Genomic DNA, 25,614 nt, shown 5'->3' on the forward strand with positions numbered 1-25,614 from the left:
TGCTCCAACATGGGCGAGGCAGCCGTGGTACACAACATTTCTAGAACTCTCCGTGGTGCCTCATCAAAGACTCCATCTAACACCCGCTCTTCTAACGCAGAGCCATGGAGACATACAGCACCCAGATCCGCAACAGCTGAACCTTGCAATCTGGCTCCTGAAATCCTAGAGTTTGGGTACCTAAACTTACCTCCAGACTGCATGAATATTATCAAAGAGGCAAGAAAACCTGCTACCAGAGCATGTTACGCTTCAAAGTGGAAGCGTTTTGTCATTTATTGTAATAATAATGACATAAACCCATTGGATGATTCAACACAAAACATCATTTGCTATCTTTTGCACCTACATCGTTGCAATTTAGCTTATTCATCTATACGAATACACTTAGCTGCCATAGCAGCTTATCTTCAAAACAGACAGCATCGTTCGCTGTTTTGAGTGCCAGCAATTAAAGCATTTATGGAGGGACTCAAACGAATCATTCCTCCAAAACACCCACCTTCACCAGTCTGGAACCTAAACATTGTTTTAACCAGACTAATGGGACCACCATTTGAGCCGTTACATTCATGTGAATTACAATTTCTAACATGGAAGGTGGCTTTTCTGGTAGCGATTACTTCGCTTAGAAGAGTTAGCGAGCTGCAAGCCCTAACTATTCAAGAGCCATTTATCCAAGTACATGCAAATAGGGTGGTGCTTAGAACAAACCATAAATTCATGCCAAAGGTGGTATCCCACTTTCATATCAATCAGACAATAGAACTGCCAGTGTTCTTTCCAAATCCACAGTCAGTACCTGAAAGAGCACTACATACACTAGATGTCAAAAGAGCTCTTCTTTACTACATTGACAGAACTAAGGATTTTAGGAAAACTAAACAATTGTTTGTTGCCTTTTCACCACAACACAAAGGCAACCCAATTTCAAAATCCGGGTTAGCCAGATGGATCGTTAAGTGCATTCAAATATGTTATCAAATGCAAAACGCACCTTAACAGTTCCCCCAACAGTGCATTCTACACGCAAACTAGGGGCATCTATGGCTTTCCTGGGTAACTTTCCTCTAGAGGAAATATGTAGAGCAGCCACATGGTCTACCATACATACCTTCACAAAACACTACTGTGTAGATGTACATTCAAAACAGCAAGCTGCTGTAGGACAGGCTGTTCTAAAAACACTTTTTCAGACTGCTGCAACTGGCTCAGGTAGCCACCGCTAAGGGAGAGACTGCTATACATTCTATGCACAGATATGAATTCCGCAGCCCACATGCCTCGAACGGAATATGCTACTTACCAGTATGCATCTGTTCTTGGCATGTAGGGCTGCTAACATTCATATCGCCCACCCTCCTCCCCGGTGCCTGTCGCAGCTGTAGCACTCATCCTTTCTTGCATGGACATCTCCTACTTTACTATACTTCATCTCTGCCACAATGGCGGAAAACAATCTGAGGATGCCCATGCGCACTGTAGTCAGAGGAAGGAGCCACCTATCTCGTGATACTTCGAAGACTCTTCCAGGACAACAATGTGCAATCATCCGGACCCAACACTAGGCGGCGATCTATGCAGAGATATGAATATCAGCAGCCCTACATGCCAAGAACAGATGCATACTGGTAAGTAGCATATTCCTTGTATATGCCTGGGTAAAGTGAAATTTCACATTTCACATCCCACATTGTTTTAAAGGACTGCTCAAATTCGACTTTGATGCTAAGATTACTGGGTAAGGAGGATCTGCAATATTTCTGCAGATTCAGAACCCCTGAAGTCTCCCCTAGATGCACAGGGGGTGTGGTCCTGTAGAAATTAGGGAAATACTTATAAAATATATTTTTATAAGCCCTGGTGCTAGAAAACTGGCCCAAGTCATTTTCCCCATTGCAAACCCCATGGCCCATAGGTTACCATAGTAGGAAGTTATTGACTAATAAATATTGATAGGAGAGGACTAGCCGGACCAATCAAAGACTTCCAAGAATGGTAGTAGTAAATCCAACAATATTATATTGTTGAATTTCAACTAAAGTGTACATACAAGAAGTTATAAGACTTTCTTGTTTGTAAGTCCAAATTCAACCTTCCAGTGGTCTGCCCTGATTGGTCAGATTAGTGGATTAGCCAGGCTGCTTTGAAGAAGTGATCAAGAACCCCTCTGCTGGGAGGGCAGTGTGCTGGTCTATAGGAATGCCAGGCCAGGGGGTGGAGTTGTAAACTATGCTCTTCAAAGGCAGAGGGGAGGTCTGGGCTTCAGTTTCACTCTGACACTCTTGACCCAGAGTCGGGGCTAGGCTTAATGAAGGTATTTGCAGATGGTAGGGGGAGAGGCCATGGAAATAAGCCATCCCAGGGGTTGTGTTTAGCCAGCTCTTACCTCCTTGCTGGAAAATCAACCATTATGGATTTGGAAGAATGAGGCACTCTGGGACAAAATAATGCCACATTCTACAGGATGGGGTCATAACTATGAGGAGTTACCCTGCTCTCATTGGTCAGAAGTGACCTGGTGCTTGACCCAGAGAATTTTGAATAAGTATCTGAGAGGGGCAGAGCCCTCCAGATCTGCTGCTTGAAACTGAATGAAGCAAGAAGTACCCTGCTGAAAAGATTTTGCTGTGCAAGGAACTCTACGGCCTGACCTCTGAAGACTGCACCATCTGAAACGGCAGCCCTGTGGATTACCTTGCTGGAAAAGAAATAGAGTAGACACCCTGAAATCTACAGGTTAAAAGAAGCTCAACTGAAACATCACCAACTAAATCTACACCTTGGAGACCCATCAGTGGAGTTGTAAGGGTGTTCAACTGGATTGCGGAATTGACGACCCTCTTGGAGATTCTAGAACCTTGCATTGTGTGTTGGATACTTTGGGACCCGCAAGCAGAACTCCAGGAAGGTGTTCTGACTGGACCCCGCTTGCTAAAGGAGGCCTACCACAGTGGTGAGAAAATTCTTCAGAACAATTTATCTGAAAGAGACACGTTAGTGATAGATTCCTTACCTTAGAATATCCTCAGGCGTCAGACTGGATCCGGAAAATGTTTGTGTAGCAATACCCCTGCGCGCCGACAGGCGTCGTCCGCGTCCGTAGTCGGCGTCGTTAGCACCGGAATGACGTCGTCAGAGTACTTAGACGCCGCCCATGCGCACTGATGTCAGTTCTTCTTTTTTCCGCGCCAGCTAGCGCTGATCCGGAGAAGCTCTACCCCTTAGTCAGTTTTTTGACTCAACTTTTTTGATCTTTTGATCTTTTCTATACTCGAGTCTTCGACTCCGACGGTGCCTGTAGGGATGCCCGGGGTTAAGCCCTGCTCCAAGTGCGACCGACTGATGTCGGTTACTGACCCCCATCGCCGGTGCCTCAAGTATTTAGGCCTCGACCACGACTGCACCTGCTCTGACTGCCGGGCCCTGACGTCTAAAGCTAGGCGGGAGCGGTCTCGCAAGCTACTCGAGCTCCGGCAGTCGGCCCCGCGCCGCTCCAGGTCCCACAGGAGGTCGAGGGACCGGTCGCGCGGTCGGAGTCCTCGCGGCTCCGGGAGTGGACATCGGTCGTCAGGATTCAAGTCCTCAGGTAAGAGGCATGAGAGGTCGGAGAGACGTCATCGTTCCTCCGACCCACCCCGGCGCTCGCACGATGCGGCCGGGGGTTTGAGTGAGATATATATATATATATATATATATATAATATATATATATTTTCCTACATAACCACTCAGCCCATGTACTCAATAGGGCTTCACTGCACTTACAATGTCTAAGAATGGACGTACACATTGTAGGGGCATATTGCTCATGCAAGTATACCCTCACCTGTGGTAAAGTGCTTTAGGACTAATGCCTGCCAGAGGGGTGACTTACTCATGGCACAGGCAGTGATTGTGGGTATGGCACACAGGGATGTGTGCCATGTTTACTCTTGAGTTTTGTCTGCACCAAAATACACAGTCTGCTATGGCAGTGTGTATGTGTTTGAGGGTTCTCTGAGGGTGGCACAATATATGCTGCATTCCTTAGAGACCCACTCTGGTCACAAGGCCCTTGGTGCCACCTGTACCTTTTACAAGGGACTTTCATGTGGGCCAGAGGTGTGCCAATTGTGGGGGAAAATATATAGTTTTAGAAATAACACAGGGACTGGGAACCTGATTTTCGATGGCCCAGTGCAAACTCAAAGTGCTTCAGATACCGGGCAAAAAGTGGGGATTGACCATGCAAAAAGGGGCCCTTTCCGACACACAGGCACATAACTGAGGTCCGATTGAAATAGATGCTGGATCCTGAAAGAGTGGACCAGCCCTCCAAGAGAAAATGCAAGACGACTAGGGGTCCAGCTTCTAAACAGGTTTTACATCAGAACCCCTCTTCTCAGGAAGAGAACCTGTTAGCCCCAGACTTTACCGAGCCGGAGGAGCTTGGGCATTACACGGCAGAGATCTAGGGCCCAGGGGGACCCACTAGGGATGATCTGGGCCAGGGACAAAGAAAATGTCCCACTCATGAAAGCCTGAGGAATCAACCTGCTGCACAGGAAAATTTAGGTATCAGTGGAACCTACAGGGTCTATTGAGAGGATGGAATTCTATAATCTGACATCAGAGACGCCAAACCTGGTGAGTGGTAGTACCTCAGCAGTTTGAAAAGTTCCTTCTCACTTTGGCTCAAGATATTCCTTTAGCTGTGCACCTTGGTGAGGATAAAACATGGAGTAGATTAGTCAATAACTTCTACTGGCCAAGGATGTCCCAGAAGGTGAAGGATGTTTGTTAGTCTGTCTTCTGCCAAGCCAGTGTCAATGCAAGAGTCAGATTGAAGGCCCCCTTCATTCCACTTCCAGTGGTTGGGGTACTATTCAAAGGGGTAGGTGTCGACATGGTTAGCCCCCTAGACCCTCAAACATCCTCAGGGAACAGATTTATTCTGGTGGTAGTTGATCATGCCACCAGGTATCCTGATGCTATTCCCCATAGGTCAGCCACTGCTCCTGCAGTGGCCAAGGCCCTCCTTGGTATCTTTAACAGGGTTGGTTTCCTTAAGGAGGTCATATCAGACAGAGGTACAAATGTTATGTCTGCATACTTGAAACATATGTGGGAGGAGTGTGAAGGGACTTGCAAGTTCACTACCCCATACCACCAACAAGCCAATGGCCTGGTTGAGAGATTTAACCAGACATTGAAAGACATGATTGGTGAACTCCCTGAAAAACTCACAAGGAGATGGGATGTCTTTCAGTGCTGTGTTTTGCCTACAGTGAGGTGCCACAGAAGGTAGTGGGGTTCTCCCCCTGTGAACATGTTTGGACATGCTGTTAGGGGTCCTCTAAGCCTTCGTAAAGTTCCGGATGCTGGTCAAAAGGAAACTCTGAGACGTAACCACTGCAAAACTTAACTCTTCGTAAAGGTCCGGCAATGATAACTCTATGCAATTTTATGCTGTAATATATATTTTAATAGTTTCTTTTATATTTGTTATGTTATAAGATTTTAAATAATCATCACAATAAAATACTTTGTACTTTGGGTCCTCTAAGCCTTGTAAAGGAAGGATGGGAAAAGTCCTCAAAGAGCTCAAATAAGACATAGTGGATTATGTGTTTGACCTTGGCTCCAGGATGGAAAAAGCAAGCCAAAACCTTCAGGCCTACCAAGAGCTTTAGAAATAGTTTGACTAAAAGGCTGCAATGGTTGAGTTTCAACCAGGCCAAGGGGTATGGTACTGAAGTTGGACCCTGTGCCACCTGGGGACCTCAAGAACTAGTAGAGTGGGCCCTACATTGTCCTTGAAAGAAAAGGGGAGGTCACCTATATTGTGGACCTTGGTAGTTGAAAATATCCCAAAAGGGAAATACATGTCAACCGCCTAAGCGCTACTATGACCAAGATGATGTGACCATGCTCATGGTTACAGATGAGGGACAGGCAGCTGATGGTGAACTCCTCTCCAGCAATCCAAAGAATGGGTCTGTTGGTGGTGTGGTCTTGTCAAACATCCTCACTGTGAGAAAGTGGCGCTATATATACTGGACCAGAATAAGGTACAGTGTGTATACAGTCCACAAACCCCAGAGGTATAACCGAGGTGAAAGCCAGGTGTGACCTTACTCTCTAAAGTGGTAGCTTGGTCGAGCAGTAAGGCAGTACCAGAGGACAGTGTAAAGCATTTGTTGTACACACTGTCAGCAAAAGGTTTCACACACTCAAAGACTGAACTCCAGGCCAATAGTTTTTACATCAAAAGATAGTTATTTTATTTCTAGAACCAACAGGCATCAAAAATATACTGCTCTCAATATGAGGGGCCTCAGATGAGTACTTTGCAGAAAGGCAATAAACTTTGGAAAGACAATAGGTACAGGGGTTGCAGTAGGCAACACAATTCTACACACAATTTAGCAATGAGCTCAATGGATTTCCTTATATAAACACAGTTGATTACTTTGTAGATTACTTTGGTAATCGCAGGACTGGCTCCTAGGTTCAGTCCTGGGGTCTAAGCTGAAACCAATTTAGCAAAAACGTTTTAGGTATTGTAGTGATTTTTCAGGAATAAAAAGCTATTTTAAAAGTTCACACTTAAAAACTTTTCAACAGAAATCTGGCAATGTTATCCAATGGTAGAAAGTTCAGGTTGCAGGTAAAGTACGGTTCGAGGCATGTGGGCTGCTGAATTCATATCTGTTGCATAGATTGCCGCCTAGTGTTTGGTCCGGATGATTGCACATTGTTGTCCTGGAAGAGTCTTCGAAGTATCACGAGATAGGTGGCTCCTCCCCTGGACTACAGTGCGCATGGGCATCGACTCCATCCCCAGATTGTTTTTTTCCGCCATTGGGTTCGGATGCTTATTTGATCACTCCAGTTCGGAATCAATAGAAACCTTTCTTTTTGGCCCGAAGGCCTTTACTATATCGTCGGTATTGTCTTGCGATCGGTGCCCAGTTCTGTTCCAGCTCAGTTCCCGAGTCAGAGATCCAGAGGAGTCCCGTGGCTCTTCGTCGCTGAAGGCCCGGTCGACGCCAGAGGCCTTATTCGACGAACCATCATGGAACAGAGCCCGTTCAAAAGGTGCCCCGTGTGCAACTCAGAGTATCCTCACATCGACGTCCACCCGGTGTGAAATAAGGGCCTGTCGCCGGATCACGATGAAGCCAACTGTATGGCTTGTTCTCGTTTCCGCTCCAAGAAGACGATTCGACTTCAGCGCGCCAGGAGGCCCAACAGACAGCACCTGACCCGGTGAACATTTTCGATACCGAGGAGGAAGAGGCAGACGAGCAGGAAGATCAAGAGCCGATGTCCAATCCAGCAGCGGAGATCGACTCCAGCTACGACGCTGATGTTGAAATGCTCGATACTGAAGAAGTCGTCGACGAGGTAGGAGGCGACAATGGGGCCTATGGGGCCATGGAAGATAGCTCAAGCGAGGAGCTATGCCCAACCGCCGAAACTATTCATACGGCTCAGGTCGTGGGATCGCCACATGGCCTTACCCAAGATCTTACACTGGGTTCTACAGCCTCGCCTCCAGACCCGGCTTTGGACACTTCTATCGAGCCACAAATGGTGAAATCGAAACCGAAAGAGAAAGCTTCGGGGTCTACACAACCGAAAGCACTAGAGGCGCCATCGAAGCTGAAAGTGCGTCTTGCTTTGGTCGTCTCGAAGTCTTCTGACCTATCGGCGCCGACAAAGCTTAAAAAGGTTATCGACCCGGTGAGGTCGCTAAAGGGTGTCGAGCCGAAGACTGGGACACCGAAAACACTGGTCAAGGTCGTCGACCCGAAGAAATCTGCGCCAAGGGCTGTCGACGCAGACAAAGGACTCTGACCTCAAAAACTTGTCGATCCTGCGCGTCGGCCGGACAAGGCCAAAAGCAATACAACCCTCGAGTCCGTGCCTGGCGGTGGCTCGAAGGAACCAGTCGAGTCGACGCAGCCGTCCGCCTCCTTCTCGAAGCAGGTGTCGGAATCGTTGAAACGCATTAAGGAGAAAGCTTCCGCTGTCGGTCCGAAGGATACTTCCACGCCAAAGCCTGCCACCACACCTCAAAAGTCGCAGGCGCCCATTCAGTTTACACTGCCACCGAAAGTGGTGCCGAAGGCCTTCGCACCTAAGGCGGTCGTCGAGGCGTCCATGCAGGGTGTCCACGGGGCCGAAGCCTACACCTGCCGTTGTGGGCACAAAGCATCGACAACCCCTGCTTAAGGAGCAGTCGGAACTATTCATCGACGCCAACACGGGTAAACTTTCTATTTACAAACAAAAGATCACCCCGGCACAGCCTATGGAGTCCTACACAATTCCATTAAAGAAGAAGAAGGATTCCACGGCTTCACCCGTTCTTGTCGAACTGATAGCTCCACGTGGACAGGACACTGCTCCTGTCTTGCCCACTTACTCATATGTGGAGGCTGGGGAAGGTGACTATGATGAGTACAACTACCCTGCCGACACTGATCCTGAGGATCAACATGACACATGGGCAGATGCTGCTGACCCAGGAGATCCACAAACTGCCCCAGACACTCAGGTGTATAACGTGAAAACATCACCTACTGAGGACTCAGCAGCATTTAATGCGCTTATTGAAAGGGCAGCCAAAAATCATGATGTTCAGCTCCATGCTGACCCTATTGAGGTGGGTTTTTTGTTTGACACCTTTTCCACCTCTGAGAGAACAGTAAAGACTCTGCCAATGCCAAAGGGTGTCCTAAAACATGCTGGAGACATTTTTAAAGAGCCCACAAGGGCCAGGGTTATAAACCCCAGGATTGAGAAGAAGTACAAGCCGGCGCCTGGGGACCCTTCCTATATCAAGGGCCAGTTGCCGTTGGACTCTCTGGTTGTTTCCAATGCCCGGAAGAGGGCAAACTCACAAACTACTGGTGATGCTCCTCCCCCTGACAAGGAATCTAAAGTGCTAGAAGCATCAGGGAAAAGGGTGGCGGCTCAAGCGGCCAATATCTGGCGCATTTTAAAATCTCAGGCACTCTTAGCCAGATATGACAGGGCACATTACGATACACTTGAGACCCTGTTACAACACTTGCCAGATGAATATAAAGAGGCAGCAGAGATGCTCATACAGGAAGGAAAGCTCATCTCAAATGCTTCTATTAAGTGCGCACTGGACGCAGCAGACACCGCGGCCAGGGCCATTAATACCAGTGTGATGTTACGGCGGCAGGCCTGGCTGAGAATCTCCGGGTTCAAGCCGGAGATACAAACCACCATCCTAAATCAGCCTGTAAACCCTGATCACTTATTTGGACCTGAGGTGGACACCACCCTAGAAAAAATGAAAAAGGACACTGAAACTGCGAAGTCTATGGGGGCTCTCCAGTCGCAGCAGTTCAGGGGTGGTTCTTTTCGTCGCTCTGGCAATAAAGGTGTTTCCAGAGGCCAGATGTCCCAGCAAACACAGTACAATAAGGGTGGCGCGCAAAACACGTACACCAAACAAAGTAGAGGTGGCTATCGCGGAAACAGCGCCAAAGGCAGAGGTCGTGGAAACAACAGCTCCCGATCCTTCGCCGCCAACAAACAGTGACGCCTTGTCACTGCCCCCGACCATACAACACCGGTCGGGGGGAGACTCCAACAGTTCCTGCCGGTCTGGAAATCCATCTCCACAGACAGGTGGGTCATAAAGCTTATCCAGTACGGTTATTGTCTGGAGTTAACATCCACTCCACCCAACATACCCCCAAAACACCGTCCTATGTCCACAGAGCATTTGCACTTATTGCAGCAGGAGGTACTCGTCATGCTGCAAAAAGGGGCAATCGAGCTCGTGCCGGTGGAAGAAAGAGGCACAGGAGTGTACTCCCTGTACTTCTTAATCCCAAAAAAGGACGGGTCCCTCAGACCCATACTGGACCTCAGGCCCCTAAACCAGTACATTCTATCAGAACACTTTCACATGCTAACACAGCAGCAGGTTCTTCCGTTGCTCAGTCAGGGAGATTTCCTCGCCACATTAGCTCTAAAGGATGCATATTTTCACATTCCGCTACATCCGTCACACAGAAAATACCTCAGATTCACCATTCAGAATCCGCATTAGCAATTCAAAGTCCTCCCTTTCGGAGTAACAACAGCGCCCAGGGTGTTCACAAGGTGCCTAGCGACAGTGGCTGCACACCTCAGAAGACAACATATTCACGTCTACCCTTATCTGGACGACTGGCTTGTCCAAGCACAGTCGGCCCAGCAGTGCGCCGCCAACATGTCCCACACCATTCACCTTCTTCACGATCTGGGATTCTCACTGAATTACCCAAAGTCACACCTTCAGCCCGCCCACGTGTGGCAGTATCTGGGCGCGACAATAAACACTCTGGCAGCCAAAGCACAGCCAAATTCGGTGAGGATCAACAGCATTCAATTGCTGATACAGAAATTCAGACCGCAACACTCGCTTCCAGCACGAGTGTTCATGCAGTTGATAGGCATGATGGCCTCCTGCATCTTCATAGTCCCGCACGCGAGACTACATATGCGTCCGCTTCAGGAGTGCTTAGCACGTCAGTGGAATCAGGCTCACGGACAGTTAAAAGACCTAGTGTTGGTGACCGGTCGTGCATACAACTCTCTGCATTGGTGGAATCCACACAACCTTTGGAAGGGCCGACCGTTCCAGGAGCCTGTGCCACAGATCATCCTAATGGCAGACGCATCTCTCCAGGGTTGGGGAGCTCATGTACTCCACTACACAGTGCAGGGACTATGGACAACGCAGCAAACGAAGATGCACATCAACCACCTAGAGCTGATGGCAATCTTCATGGCAATGAAGGCATTCAAGGTACATCTGTGCAACAAGGTCGTGTTGATCCGGACGGACAACATGACGGCCATGTACTACATTCAGAAGCAGGGAGGTACACACTCTCCACAGCTGTCTCATCTGGCTCAGAGCATGTGGAAGTGGGCCATTCAGAGGAACATCTTCCTCATGGCGGAACACCTCCCAGGCAAGGACAATCAGATGGCGGACCTGCTCAGCAGGCACAGCCACCAAATGCACGAGTGGGAGATACATCCATCAGTACTCCACCCGTACTTCCAGCAGTGGGGTCATCCAGAGATAGACCTGTTTGCCACAAAGGAAAACGCCAAATGCCAAAGCTTTGCCGCCAGGTTCCCGCACCAACAGTCGCAGGGCACTGCGATATGGATGAACTGATCAGGCAAATTTGTGTACGCTTTTCCCCCAGCACCTCTAATACCGCTGGTGGCACGCAAGCTGAAGCAACACTCAATGACGCTCATCCTGCTTGCTCCAACGTGGGCACGCCAACCATGGTACACCACGTTTCTAGAACTTTCCGTGGTACCGCATCAAAGGCTGCGCCTCACTCCCAGGCTTTTGATGCAGAGCCATGGCGACATTCAGCACCCAGATCCGCAACAGCTCGATCTGGCTCCTGAGGTCTTAGAATTTGGCTACCTCAACTTGCCTCCCGCCTGCATGGATATCATACGGGAGGCAAGAAAGCCCACCACCAGAGCATGCTATGTGGCAAAATGGAAGCGGTTTGTCATTTATTGTGCAGACCACAACATCAACCCGCTTGATGTGTCTACGCACAACATCATTTGTTATCTGTTACATCTTTACAAATGCAATCTGGCATATGCTTCCATTCGGATACATTTATCCTCCATAGCGGCTTATCTCCAAAACAGGCAGCATCTCTCACTTTTCAGAGTGCCTGCCATTAAAGCCTTTCTGGAAGGACTCAAACAAGTCATTCCTCCCCGGACCCCACCAGCTCCTGAATGGAACCTTAATGTGGTCCTCACCCGACTGATGGGTCCACCTTTTGAGCCTCTACATTCATGCGAGATTCAGTTCTTAACATGGAAAGTGGCTTTCCTGATAGCAATTACATCTCTGCGACGAGTTGGTGAACTCCAAGCACTAACTATCCAAGAGCCATTCATACAAATTCACTCCAACCGGGTGGTGCTGCGCACTAACCCTAAATTTCTTCCAAAGGTGGTTTCACAGTTCCATATCAATCAGACTATTGAACTGCCTATGTTCTTCCAAAATCCTGAGTCGGTGGCGGAGAGAATGCTCCACACTCTCGACGTCAAAAGAGCTTTAATGTATTACATTGATAGGACCAAAGATTTTAGGAAGACGAAACAACTCTTTGTTGCCTTTTCAGCACAACACAAAGGCGACCCCATTTCCAAGGCAGGTATAGCCAGATGGATCGTTAAGTGTATTCAGATTTGAAAAAGCAAAGCACACTTTAACAATCCCCCCAAGGGCACACTCCACCCGCAAGTTGGCTTTCCTTGGAAATATTCCTTTAGAAGACATTTGTAGGGCAGCCACATGGTCTACCACACACACATTTACAAAACACTACTGTGTAGATGTGCACTCCAAACAGCAGGCAGCTGTAGGGCAGGCTATTCTAAAACCACTTTTTCAAACTGCTGCAGCTGGCACAGGCGGCCGCCGCTAATGGAGGGACTGCTGTGTATTCTATGCAACAGATATGAATTCAGCAGCCCACATGCCTCGAACCGAATATGCTACTTACCAGTATGCATCTGTTCTTGGCATGTAGGGCTGCTGACATTCATATCGCCCGCCCTCCTCCCCGGCGCCTGTAGCAGGCTGCAACACTTACACTTACTCTTAGCATGGTCATCACTCACAGTGTTACACTCCATCTTTGCCACAATGGCTAAAAACAATCTGGGGATGGAGTCGATGCCCATGCGCACTGTAGTCCAGGGGAGGAGCCACCTATCTCGTGATACTTCGAAGACTCTTCCAGGACAACAATGTGCAATCCTCCGGACCCAACACTAGGCGGCAATCTATGCAACAGATATGAATGTCAGCAGCCCTACATGCCAAGAACAGATGCATACTGGTAAGTAGCATATTCGATCTCGTTACTTTTGTAATCCAGTACTGGTCTCCTGGGGCCAGCACTGGGGTCTCAACCCAAAACAGGTAAGTAATTAAGTTTCAGTATTTGGTATGATTTTTAAAGAATATTTCTAGTTTTCAAAAGTAGACAGAAGAAATGTATTAGAAAAGCAAACAATGGGTTCCTATGAAGAAAATACAAGTTACTAGTAAACCCGCTAGGGATTACTTTTGCGTTTCAGCACTGGGCTATAAGGTACAGTACTGGCTCCTCTCCTGATCACAGGTGAATATTTTGGAAGTCGGATGATTTTATAGGAATATTTCAAGTTTTCAAAAGTAGACAGATTTTTCAAGTCAAACCAGTCAATGTTATTCAATGGCAGGTAAGTGAGTTACTGGTTTCCTGGTGAGTGCTCGACTGGTGAAGTTGTGGTTCTGGGCATATACTCAGGGGTCCCCCAGGGTCAGGTAGGTACAGTTGGTTCACCCTCAGTGGCGCAGGGGCGGCCGGGTGCAGAGGTAGTTAGGCCCAATGTTATCCAATGGGGGACGGGGGGGCCTCCGGTTGGTGGCTGCTGGCTAGCAGGCCACGTGGCTGTGGGAGCTGGGCTCCTGGTCACTTTCTCAGGGCAAAGGGGGAATCAGGCTAGGACAGAGGTGGCGCGGCCAGCTGTGCTCGGGTGGCTGGGTGCAGGGTGCTTTTGAGCCGTCGGGCGCTCAATGTTATCCAATAGAAAAGGTCAAAAGGGAACAAAGGTTGCAGGCTCCGGGTGGAGACTCTCCAGGGGCGACCAGCACATCGAGAGGTAAGTTGGGATCTTGGAGCACAGGTAGGTACCCCAAAGAGAGGCACAGTCTTTAAGAGGGTCAAGGCAGGCAGGTCCTCCGGGTGTCCCAAGGTTGCTGTCCGCAGGTGTCGCCGGGATTTAGGCAGAGGCAGGTTACAGGATTGACAGGCCGGTAGGGTTGGGGCCAAGTCAGTTGTTGTCGTCTATTGTTAGCAGCTGCGCAGCGGGTCTTCTTGATCTTCTTTCTTCTTGTGGTATCGGGATCTGCGGAAGGAAGGTTCAGGGAGCCTTTAAATACTGAATTTAGCGGCGTTACAGGTAGGGCAAGGGCAGGGACCAATAGGTCCCTGTCCTGGGGTGGGTACACCCCCTCGGCTGCTCCTCTCTTGTGGGAGGGGGGCAGGAGCCTAGCTGGGATTGGGCAGGGCTCCCTGTAGGAAGGTGGATATCTGGCTATGGTTACCCCCAAATTTTTGCCTAGTGTTTTGCTGGTTTTTGACTTAGTTGGCCTGGGAACCTGCCATTCAGGACCCCAGGCGTCCTGCTCTCTCTGTTAAAATGGACTCCATGTACCCTAGGTACATATCTAATTGGATACTGGGTCACCTTATCAGTCCCTGTACAGTGTACCTTAGGTACCCAGGGCATAGGTGTACCCAGGGCCTACCAGGGGCTGCAGCATATATTATGCCACCCCTGGCTGGCCATCCAAAACTGACACAACTGGCTGCTAAGACAGCTGGGGCAAGGTGGTGTAATCACCCTTTGCTATAGATATAGTATACCTATATCTAACCCTGAAATGGACACATATACTCCTATCAGTCACTCCTATGGCAGACCTTATCAATCCTGAAGGCAGAGTGCTTGGAATTATGTGAGATGGTGCTCTGGCATGAGCCGAGCCCGTCTGCAGCTTGCGGTACCAAGTCCTAATAGCTGTTCCATGATAACGCTATACCATATACTCTTAAGTGCATTATCATCCTCGCGGTTGAATGCTAACTTTGGTATAGCATTATCAAAACATGTCGAGTAAGGTGTCATACGAATTGGAATACTACCCCCTCGCCAATTCTGGCGACGGGGGTAGCATTCCACCCTTTTAGAGGGACACAACATATATGTAACTGTGAACCCCGGTTAAAGTTAACTCGAGCCTTGGCATCACAAAATGGATGCTGCCACCACAGACACAAGTCTGACCTCCTGCTGCTGGGAGTCCTTCCAGCGAGGGAGGCTTGGACAAAGGGTTTCCTGCCTTGGGAGGTGCTAGCACCACCCCAGACAGGATTTTGTGTATTGGGTAGGACAGGCCTGAAAGGAATGAGACAAGCCTGGGGCACACAAGGGGCCCTGTGCATACACCGGTTCAAACCAGTCGCTGGGGCATCCCTGCCCCAGCTCTGGCGCGAAACCGGACAAAGGATAGGGGGTGTAACCACCCCCCTTCCTGGTCCCACCCAGGGGAGGGACCTAGTCACTAGTGCAGCCCCCTTTAGGAGATAAAGGTAGGAGCTGGTCCCATTCCAAATTAGATTAATCCTGAACTGAACCTCTACAAGAAGAAACTCTGGACTTCGACTTTCTACAACAGAAGACTGAAGAAATCTCCCTTGTGGGCAAGGAGTGCCACCCTGCAACTGCAGGCACCATCAAGCGTCCAGCGGCTTCACTTTGTCGTCTTCCCTCGAGGATCCAGACTTCAGAGCCCGACGAGACCCAGATTCCCAGACCTCTCCGACCTCAATTCACATCTGCAGCACAGCTGAGATCCGTGGGTGCGACGAAACACGTGGGACCGGCCATCTTGGAGAAACTGCACTTCGCTTCCAGCACGACTCCCGAGGTAAACTCGACCAAGTGCTTTGGGGATTGAGAAGCACCAGCCCCGAGCAGCCCCTGCACTGAAGATCAGCCTCCAGCTTCCACGAGATCTGCGTGGGGCCCTTCTGCTTGTTTGCTGCTCGACGCGTTGTCTGGTCACTTGCCGGCTGGCTAGTGACCTCCTAGACGACAAACTTTGAAAACTAGACTGCTGGTCTGGTTGCTCCAGACTGGCCCTTGCTCCCTTCCAAAAGAGGAGCACCCCGGACTCTCCTAGTCCGCACCAGATGCCTTTTCCACTCACCGCGTGGGTTGCCTTTGCCAAGGCCTGTTGACTCCAAATCCGGATCCGACAGCGAGAGCCTGCGTGGGACAGCTCATGCCTCCATCCTGGTCGTCGAAGACACCATCTGGTCCACGTGGCTGCAGAGTCAAGCGTCCACTCTTCACCTGATCGCGACGACGACATCTGGTTCCTTCCTGGATCCACTCCAGTCACTGGCTAGTGACTTTGAACATTGTCCCCTCTGTGTGAGAAGTTGGCCTGATATGCAGTGCTCACTATTCTAGTGAACACTATGTATCAGTCCAAACAACCCTTATTGATGACTGGTTGTAAGTCAACCTGATAGACCAGCTATCCTAGTAGCATGGATACGAGCAGTCTAAGGCTAAGACTCTAGAGGGCGTGTTAAGCCAGCTGTTTTACCATCACATTACCCCTTGAACACCAAGTGAAAGGACACCACACAAGTTGTTATCAAAAATAAAGTAGATTTATTTATAACAAGACTGCCCTGGCTCTTTATGAGACAGGGAGCTAAGCACACAACAAAACTCTTAAAGAATTACTGAAAGTCGCACAATTTACACAAATGCCCGAGGGGCACGAAAAACCATATACACAAGAAGTGGAATGCGAAGTTACTAGCAGGTAAGTAATACTTTTCTAGACTGTAGAAACGCTAGGCCTACAATGCTGAACCCTTAGATTAGAAGCAGGAGGCCTAGGGACGCCGTGTGCAGAGTGGGAACTCTCACGCGTGATGCGGGAACAAGTCTATGGATACTAGCACTTGCAAAGTTACTGTTCTCGGGCGAACCCGACTAGGTGGGTCGAAAACAAGAGTGGATCCGAACACTTAGGGTGTTGGACTATGCTGGAGCACCGGAGTACTCAGTTTACCTAGCCCAGGGGCTGCGGCTGCATAGGGTTCAAGTTGCGTCGGAAACCCTTGTTGAAGATCCAGGAGCCTAAAGAAAGAAGTTGCTGGCAGGCGGCCAGTGAAGAAGTTCGTGGTGATCCAAGCCTGGATCAGGGAAGAAGAAACCTGTAAGCAGAGGGGACCAAGTTCTGAATCACTAGCCAGTGATTTGAGTGGGCACCAAGATGGCACCGGACGAAGTCACCTCAGCCAGGTGAGTGGGCGCTGCTGGGCTCTGCAGTCTCTCGGACCAGGAAGCGTTGTCGGCGACCAGGATGGAGGTGCGAGCTGTCCCACGAAGGTACTTGCTGTCGACGTCGCTGGACCCAGGATTGGGCAACAAGTCTTGGCAAATGCAAGGCCCACGCGGTGGACCTAAAATGGCGTCTGGAGTGGACCAGGAGGGTCCAGGGTGCTTCTCTGATGGAGGGAAGCAAGGGCCAGTCTGGAGCAACCAGACCAGCGGTGTTTGTCGTTAGAGTTCGTCGTCAGAGGGTCACTAGCCAACGGGCAAGTGACCTGGACAACGCGGTGAGCAGCAAAAAGCAGAAGGGCCCCACGCAGATCTCGTGGATGCAGGGGGGCTGGACTTCGGTGCTGGAGCTGCTCAGGGTCGGGGCTTCTCTTACCCCAAAGCACTCGGTCGAGGATCACTCGGTGGTCGTGCTGGACAAGCGTCGTGCAGTCTTCAAAGATGGCCGGTCCCTCGAGGTCTCGTCACACCCACGGATCACAGCTGGGCTGATGATGCAGGTTGAGGTCAAAGGTGCCAGGGAAGCCGGTTCTCGTCGTGCTGGTCAGTCTTGATCCGGAGGAGAGACTTAAAGCAGACCGCGATGCTTGGTTGGTGCCTGCTGCTGCAGGGTGACTACTCCTTAGTCACAAGGGAGAAATCTTAGGAAGAAGTCTTGAGTTCCTTTCGTGGAAAGTAGTTTCAGGATTCAAAGATGATCTGATTTGGAAGGGGGCCAGTTCCTACCTTTATCCTGCAAAAAGGGGCTGGCACGCGACTAAGTCCTGCCCTATGGGTGGGACTAGGAGGGGGGTGGTTACACCCCTCTCCTTTGGCGGGCTTTCCCCAGATCAGGGGCTGGAGTGCCCCTGGAACTGGTTCAAGCCGGCCTATGCACAGTGAGCACCGGGGTGCCACTTGCAGTCACCTTCCTCTAAAGCCCTGCCTACCTAGGATACACAAAATCCTGTCTGGGACGGTGCTGGCACCGCCCCTGGCAGGAAACCCTTTGTCCTTGCCTCCTGGGCTGGGAGGACTCCCAGCAGCAGGAGGGCAGACTTGTGTCTCGGTGGCAGCATCCATTTTGTGGAGCTAAGGCTCTGTCTGACTTTAACCGGGGTTACAGGTTACATACATGTCGTGTCCCTCTAGAAGGGTGGAATGCTAACCCCGTCGCCAGAATTGGCGAGGGGTAGTATTCCAATTCGTATGACACCTTACTCGACATGTTTTGATAAAGCGATACCAGAGTTGGCATATAACCGCGAGGATTATAATGCACTTAAGAGTATATGGTATGCGATATCATGGAAACGGCTAAGGGATGGATCCCGAAAGCCGCAGACAGGCTCAGCTCATGCCAGAGCACTATCTCACACGATTCCAAGCACTCTGCCTTCAGGATTGTCAAGGCCTGCCATAGGAGTGACTGATAGGAGATCGGTGTGTCCATTTAGGTTTAGATATAGGAATACTATATCTACAGCAGAGGGTGAGTACACCACTTTGCCCCAGCTGTCAAGCAGCCAGTGGTGTCTGATTTAGTTAGTCAGCCCAGGGGTGGCATAATACATGCTGCAGCCCCTGGGAGACTTCTGGGTGCACATCAGCCCTGGGTACAGGGACTTGGAGAGGGCCCAGTGCCAATTCAGTACCTGGGTACAATTTGGAGTAGAGAGAACAGCTAGGCTATGGGTCTGATTAGCAGGCCCACAGCCAGGGAAAGTCGTAAACCAGTGAAGCAAAAAGCAAAAATCTGGGTGATCATAGGATTGCAGATCCTACTCTCCTACACTCTGCTTTCAGGTCTTCAGCTTTCCTTATCCACCCTTGGATCACACCGGACATCTTCCTCCTGGTCGCCTGCAGCATCTTTTCTTTTAGGCTCCATTGACTTCAACGCAGAAACCCGACACGACTTCGCACCTATGCACCCGCAGCCCGTGGGTGAGGTAACGAGAGCATTTCGGTGCTCAAGGGTAGCTTGACCCTCCTAGTGTCTAGATTCACAGTCGTTTTAGTCCTAACCAGTCAGGATTGTCCATACTCACCTTTTTCTTGAACTGTACTGTCCATAGACGTTGTTACGCATCCCGCGTGTGAGTTCACACTCTGCACCCGCGTCCCGTGGGCCTCCTATTACTTACCTAAAGTTAGGATAGCGTAGTCCCAGCGGTCCTACAGCCTCTGGACAGCTCCATTCCTTCTATCCATTTCCTTAACCCATTTACTTAGTATATGGTTTGCCGTGCCCCTAGGGCACCATTGTAATTTTGTGCAACTTATCGTATTTTTCCTAAGAGATTGTCATGTGCTTAGCCCTCTGATCTCATAAAGAGTTCAGAGGTGTTTGTTATTAATAAATATATTGTTTATTTTCATAACAACCTGTGTGGTGTCCTTTCATCTGGTATTCAAGGGGTTATAATGTGGTAAAACAGCTGGCTTCACATGCCAAAAGAGTTTAGCCTATGACTGCTTTGTCCATGCTACCATTAGGATAGCTGGTCTATAAGGTTGACTCACAACCAATCACCATAAGGGTTGTTTGGACTGATACAAGGTGATCACTAGAACTAGTGAGCATCATATATCAGGCCAACTTCTCACACTCCCCATGTTCAAGATGGCCGGAGCCCGGGGTCGTGCTTCACCTATTCTCCCCCACCTGAGGGGTGGGGTTGGCACAGGCTGGCACACCCCCCTTCCTGACTTGCTTTTTCCCGCCAGTCTTCCTGCCCCAGAGTGGGGGTTGGAACTGGTGGGGGCCAGTTGCTGAATACAGCAAATGGTCTAGAGAAGCTCACAGAGGCGGCATGCCTTTGAAGCTTCTCCCTGCCCATCCTGGGGGGACGAGACCTAGCACCTCGCCCAGGATGTGCATTTTTGCAGGCCCAGGAGAGGGGGGGGGCTCTTCACCCAGGGGTCTAGCAACATGTCTGCTGTGTGGCAGCCACTCAGCCCAGACGTGGATTGTAGGTTAGGTTTTCAGAGGGCATCTTTAAGATGCCCTCTGGTGCACTTTACATTAAATCCCACACTGGCGTCGGTGCGGGTTTAATGTGCTGAAAAGTTTGGTACCAAACTTGTCAGTCTTCAGTGTAGCCATTATGGTGCTGTGGCGTTCGTAATGACAACCTCCCAGCACCATATACTATTAATGGCATCACTGCACTTACATTGCCCAGGAATGGCCCTGGGTACTGTAGGGGCACAGGGCTCATGCACCTGTGCCCACACCTCTGCATAGGGCACCCAGCTAGAGGGGTGACTGAAGTATGCCAGGGCAGTGGGTTCTGTAGGCATGGCACACAGGGATTTGTGCCATGTCGACTCTGTTTTAGTTCTGTTACTTAGACACTCAGCCTGCAAAGGTAGTGTGTGGGTGTCAGAGTACAGGGCTCCTGAGGGTGGCACAATAAGTGCTGCAGTCCTCAGGGGTCTTCTCTGGTCACCATGCCCTGGGTACCTAGGGTACCATTTACTAGGGGCTGACAGGTGGCTAGAGATGCCAATTGAGTTTCTAGTTGCAGCACAGTTTTAGGGACGGAACACAGGCCCTGGGTACCTGGTTGGCAGGAACCCAGGGCACACTCAGTCAAATCACATATGCAGTTCAGAAAAAAGTGGGGGCATACCAAGGCAAGAAAGATGGCACTTTCTCACAGTGAGGCATCACAAATTCCTCAGGTTCCAAATGTCTCAACGGCACTGTCAGTACCGAGTTCTTCCTTTCGGGCTCAAGTCCGCCCCTCGAACGTTCTCCAAGTGTATGGCGATGGTAGCTGCGTTCCTCCACAAGCAGAAAATAGTCGTCTATCCCTACCTAGACGACTGGCTCTTAAAGAGTTTCACACCTTCACTACTCCAGAGCCATCTCACCTACTGTCTCTAACTTCTTTACTCACCAGAGTTGCAAGTCAACTACAAGAAGCCAGTCCTCAACCAGAACACAGAAGACACATTAATTGGGCGCTTTCCTAGACAATGCTGACCAAGTGCCGTACTCTTCTCAGCGCTCCACATCCTACAGCCAGGCAGGTGTCATCCCTGCTGGGGTCAATGGCCTCATGCATCTTCATTGTGCTCAATGCCAGACTTCACATGCGGCCTCTGCAGCAGTCCCTCGAAGATCAGTGGACGCAGCGGTGAGGCCGTTGGGCAGATCGTGTGTCTCTTCTTCAGGCTGCCAGGTCAGGCTGCCAGGGACTCCACCAAATGATGGATGAAACGGTTGCACCTTCTACAGGTTCTTCCTACCCAGACTATTATTATAGATGCCTCACTGCAGGGCTGTGGAGTTCACATGGGCCAGTCTCCGGTCCGAGACAGAGCGGAGTTATCACATCAACTTCCTGGAGCTAAGGGCAGTTCATCTGGCTCTAAAGTCCCTGTACCCGTCTATCCAATACAGTTCCGTTCAGATTCAGACAGAAAACACAACTACAATGTTTTATCTGAACAAGCAGGGAGGCACCAGGTCAAGGGTCCTGTCTCTGGAGTCCCGGACCATATGGAAGTGACTTCTGGCAAGGAGTCTCACAAACGTAGCTGTCCATCTTCCAGGGGCCTTGAACGTGCAGGCAGACGTTCTTTAGGTCTCCGGACAGTATTGAAGTTTTACCTTGCTAAAACCACAAAGTTAGGAAATCTGACAGGCTCTTCATTAACTATGGTTCCATGAACACCGGTCTATCTGCATCTAAAAAGATACACAGATCTGAAAGAGACACGTTAGTATTAGATTCCTTACCTTAGAATATCCCCAGGCGTCAGACTGGATCCGGAGATTTTTGCGTAGCAGTACCCTTGCGTGTCGGTAGGCGTCGTCTGCGGCTCCGCGTCCGTTGTCTGCGTCGTGGGCGCCGTGATGACGTCGTCGGAGTACTTAGACGACGCCTCCGCGTGCTGACGTCAGTTCTTCTTTTTTCCGTGCCAGCAGCGCAGATCCAGAAAAAGTGGTACCTTAGTCACTTTTTGACTAAATCTCTTTTGATCTTTTGATCTCCTTTTTGAGTCTTCGACTCTGAAACTGTGCCAGTAGGGATGCCTGGTTTTAAGCCCTGTGAGGATTGCGACCGGCTGATGTCGGTCACGGACCCTCACCGTCGGTGTCTCCACTGTCTCGGCGTCTACCACGACAACAACGCCTGTTCCGACTGCCGGGCCCTGACTTCGAAGGCTAGACGGGAGCGGTCCCGCAAGCGGCTCGAACTCCTGCGTCGGCCCCGCGCCAAGAGAGGTCCCGGTCCGGACGGAGGTTGAGGGACCGGTCGCGGGAGCGGAGCCATCATAGCTCCGGGAGTCGACATCACTCCTCAGGGTCGAAGTCGTCAGAAAAGCACAAGAATTCGAAGAGACGTCATCGCTCTTCAGACTCCCCCCGACGCTCGCGCGACACGGCCGGGGGTTCGGGTGGCACCGCCCCCGCGGCCCGTCTGGGTCGCAGGCGCCGCGTCCGGCTTCATACCCTACGGTCCCTGGGCCTAACGCGACGCCGGAGGAGATCGAGCGGTTCCTCATGGCCATGAGGTCTCTCTCTCCGACGGGCTCCGCAGCGCCTTCGGGCCCAGCGGTCCCGTCTGGGGGTCCTAGCGGGTCGGGGGCTTCGGCCCTGGCGCCTTCGGGTGCTTCGGCTCAGACGCCGCCGGCGCCTTCGGGCTCGGCGCCGCAGGGCCCCATCCGGGTCGTCACCGGTGGATTTGACGACCTCCCCGGCGCCGTCCCCTCAGGTGTCACCTCTGGTGCCGTCCTCGGGCGGCACCGTCCCCGACGCCTCCCTCGACCCGGTTCCGGCGCCGGTAATGCGCCGCTTCAGACGCCGTTTGGGGAATTCGTTTTCCATGAACCGGCCCCATCTTTTCCTAACCCTGAGTACCAGGAGATGGGTGGTGAGGAGGATTGGGAGGGGTCTGAGGACCCTCTGGCACGTGAATGCCAGTCTCATGAGGACTGGGCAGGTGATCTTGGGGAGGCCAGTGGTATAGACACTTCGCCTGACACTGGCTTTGTCTCACCTCCTACGGTGGCTACGGAGGAGGGGGCAACCTATAGTGTGGTGTTGATGAGGGCACCCAAGGCCTTGGGCCTTGAGCTCCCCGTCGCGGCCGTGAGGACTAACCTCCTCACTGAGGTCCTTAAGCCGCAGTCATGCTCAGCCAAGCCTCTGCTGCCGTTTAATGAGGCCTTAACCGACGTTCTTTTGGGCACTTGGTCCAAGCCCGCTACGGGTTCGCCCGTAGATAGGAACGTGGCCAGACGCCACCGCCCGGCCCCGGGCGACCCATGTTTCCTGTCCACCCACCCCACCCCCGAGAGCCTGGTTATCCAGGCCTCCAATTCCCAGCCCGCGTTCCCGTCTGCTCCGCCGGACAGGGAATCCAATAGGTATGAGCAGTTTGGTAAAAAGATATTCTCATCCCTTAGTCTGGGACTGTGGTCTTCCACCACCGCATGCCTCTTGGGCCGCTACACCCACTCTCTGTGGGATACGGTTGCGGAGGTGCTGCCAGAGTGTCCGTTGGAGGTACGGGCCAAACTCGGCCAAGCCCTTGTGGAGGGCTGAGATGCAGCCAGATATTCTATCCGGTGTGGGCTGGATACCACCGACTCACTAGGTAGAGCGATGGCAACGACGGTGGCGGTCAGACGCCACGCCTGGTTGAGGTCCGCCAACTTTTCGGCTGATGTCCAAAACACACTAATGGACATGCCGTTTGATGGCCGTCGCCTTTTTGGCGACAAGGCAGATCATGCGCTTGAGCGCTTTAAGGACTCCAGGGCTACGGTCGAGTCCTTGGGCCTCTCGGCCCGCGCCTGCAATCGGCTGCCTTTCATTCCTTTCGTGGCCACGGAAGGGGTGTGCCCACACGTGCTGCCAGCCACGCTCAGCAGGGTAATACCCAACGCGGTGGATGCCGTGGAAACTGCCGTGGTGGCGGTCGGGGACAACAGCGAGGTCAGTCCACACCTTCCCCTGCAGCATCCGCCTCTAAACCCTCCTAGTCCGTGCTTTCAGGCCCATGTGACGCCAGTGGGGGGCAGGGTTCGCCATCACCACCTCCACTGGCGCACTGTCACATCGGACAGGTGGGTGCTGCAAATTGTCCGAAGGGGCTACTCCCTCCCCTTCGAGGGGACTCCTCCAGCCATGCCACCGCAGAACCACCGTGTATCGGGGGACCATTTGCGACTTCTGCAGGAGGAAGTTACGGCCCTCTTGGCCAAGGGGGCCATCGAGCGCGTTCCTGGGCCAGAAGTAGGGTGTGGTTGCTACTCCCACTACTTTCTGGTACCCAAGAAGGGCAAAGGGGGCCTACGCCCTATCTTGGACCTAAGGAACGTCAACGGCTTCCTCCGGAAGGAGAAGTTCAAAATGCTGACACTGGCTCAGGTCCTAGCTGCCCTGGACCCAGGAGACTGGATGGTAGCGTTGGACTTGCAGGACGCTTATTTGCACATCCCCGTCCTGCCGGCCCACCGGCGTTACCTGCGGTTCACTATTGGCCACGAGAACTCTCAGTATACCGTGCTCCCCTTCGGCCTTACCAGCGCCCCACGGGTGTTCACAAAGGTGATGGCGGTGGTCGCCGCTCATCTGCGCAGGTTAGGGGTTTCAGTCTTCCCCTACCTCGACGACTGGCTTTTGAAGGCGGGCTCGCCCCAGACAGTCGTCAGCCACCTCCAGACTACGGCAGATCTCCTGCACCGGCTGAGGTTCTCCATCAATGTGCCAAAGTCACACCTGTGCCCCTCTCAGAAGCTCCTTTTCATCGGAGCGGTTCTCGGCGCGGTTTCGGGTTTATCCACCCGAACAGCGGGTCCGGGATATTCAGGCTCTGATTCCCATCTTTCAGCCGTTATCCCGGGTCTTGGTCAGGTTGACGTTGCGGCTTCTAGGGCTGATGGCCTCCTGCATCCTACTGGTGCATCACGCCAGGTGGCGGATGCGGGCTCTGCAGTGGAACCTGAAGTTTCAGTGGGCCCAGCATCAGGGCAACCTGTCCGACCACGTCACAGCTGCAGTGGTGGCTCACGGACCGCGATTAGGTCAGCGGCAGATCCCTCTCCCTTCCCCAACCGGAGCACGTAGTTGTGACGGGCGCGTCCCTCCAGGGCTGGGGTGGCCACATGGGAGAGGCGGAGATCATAGGCCTCTGGTCTCCGGCGGAGGCCCGGCTCCACATCAACCTGTTGGAGTTACGGGCGATTCGTCTAGCAGTGAAGGCATTCCTCCCCTCTGTCCGGGGGAGTGTAGTGCAGGTGTTCACGGACAACACCACCGCCATGTGGTACTGCAACAAACAGGGCGGGGTGGGGTAGTGGACCCTTTGCCAGGAGGCTCTGCGCCTCTGGCAATGGCTGGAACGCCAGGGCGTGACCCTGGTGGCTCAACACCTGGCAGGTTCTCTGAACGCCAGGGCGGACGAGCTGAGCCGTCGGTGCATGATGGATCACGAATGGCGTCTGAACTCGGACGTGGCGCCAGGCCTCTTTCAGCGATGGGGAGAGCTTTGGTTAGATCTATTCGCCACCGAAGAGAACGCGCAATGTCATCAGTTCTGCGCGTTGGAATTTCCAAGGCGGCACTCGCTCGGAGACGCTTTTCGACGGGAGTGGAGTTGCGGTCTATTGTACGCCT

The 25,614-nt window shown here is 51.6% G+C and overlaps 1 protein-coding gene across 14 annotated transcripts in view; it reads left to right on the plus strand.

Moving 5' to 3' along the window:
* NIPBL (NIPBL cohesin loading factor) overlaps nucleotides 1-25,614 on the plus strand; it is a 1,942,504-nt gene that overhangs the window by 1,192,052 nt on the left and 724,838 nt on the right. The window lies entirely within an intron of this gene.

Source organism: Lissotriton helveticus, chromosome 2_1, assembly GCF_964261635.1.
Source record: "Lissotriton helveticus chromosome 2_1, aLisHel1.1, whole genome shotgun sequence".
Lineage (NCBI taxonomy): Eukaryota > Metazoa > Chordata > Amphibia > Caudata > Salamandridae > Lissotriton > Lissotriton helveticus.